The sequence below is a fragment of the Otolemur garnettii genome, unplaced genomic scaffold (genome assembly GCF_000181295.1).
Source record: "Otolemur garnettii isolate 467f Iridium unplaced genomic scaffold, OtoGar3 scaffold00016, whole genome shotgun sequence".
NCBI lineage: Eukaryota > Metazoa > Chordata > Mammalia > Primates > Galagidae > Otolemur > Otolemur garnettii.
In genome coordinates, this window is record NW_003852411.1 from 24,280,610 (window position 1) to 24,281,608 (window position 999).

Genomic DNA, 999 nt, shown 5'->3' on the forward strand with positions numbered 1-999 from the left:
TGCACTTTTTGGCCAGGGCTGGGTTTGAACCTACCACCTCTGGCATATGGGGCCGGTGCCCTACTCCTCTGAGCCACAGGCGCTGCCCCACCTCACTTTTTAATATAAAAAAATCCAGAGAGACCAGGTATGGTGGTTCATGCCAAGCCTGGAACTCTAGGAGGCCAAGGTGGGGAGGAGGAATGATCTCTTGGGCTCAGGAGTTTGAGATTACCCTGAGCAAGAGCAAGACCCTGTCTCTACTAAAAATAGAAAAACTAGCCTAGTGTGGTGAAGGGTGCCTATAGTCCCAGCTACTCAGGAGGCTGAGGCAGGAGAATCACTTGAGCCCAAGAATTTGAGTTTGCTGAGAGCTATGATTGACACCATGGCACTCTACCTACGGCAACAGAGTGAGACTCTGTCTAAAAAAAAAGTCCAGAAAGGTAAATACTATAGATAGTGGCTTAATATTATCTGGATGTTTTCAAGAATTCTATTCTTCTTAAGCAGAGGTCCTCAAACTTTTTTAACAGGGGGCCAGTTCACTGTCCCTCAGACCATTGGAGGGCTGGACTGTGGGCCCCGGGGCTGAGTCGGCTGCTAAGCAGGACAAGCAGCGGTGGTAAAAACTCCCGGTGGGCCAGATAAATGTCCTCGGCAGGCTGCATGTGGTCCATGGGCCATAGTTTGAGGACACCTGGTTAAGTCATCAAAAAATTCTATTCTTGGCCAGAAGTGGTGTTTCGCGCCTATAGAGGTCAACAGGGATGAATCACCTGAGATCAGAGTCAGCTGGATCAGCTGATCCTCAGTCCTGGATCAGCCTGAGCAAGAATGAGATCTCTTCCCCCCCATCCTCTAATCTCTACTAAAAAGGCACCTGTAATTCCAGGTATCCAGGAGGCTAAGGCAAGAGACTTTCTTTAGCCCAAGAGTTTAGGTTTCTGTGAGCTATTACAGTCACAGCACTCCACCCAGGATGACAGAGTGAGACTCTGTCTCAAAAAAAAAAAAAAA

General features: G+C 48.3%; 1 protein-coding gene across 1 annotated transcript in view; it reads left to right on the forward strand.

Annotated features, from left to right (window-relative positions):
* The window catches only part of ADCY10 (adenylate cyclase 10), a 64,266-nt gene that overhangs the window by 54,154 nt on the left and 9,113 nt on the right, over nucleotides 1–999 (forward strand). The window lies entirely within an intron of this gene.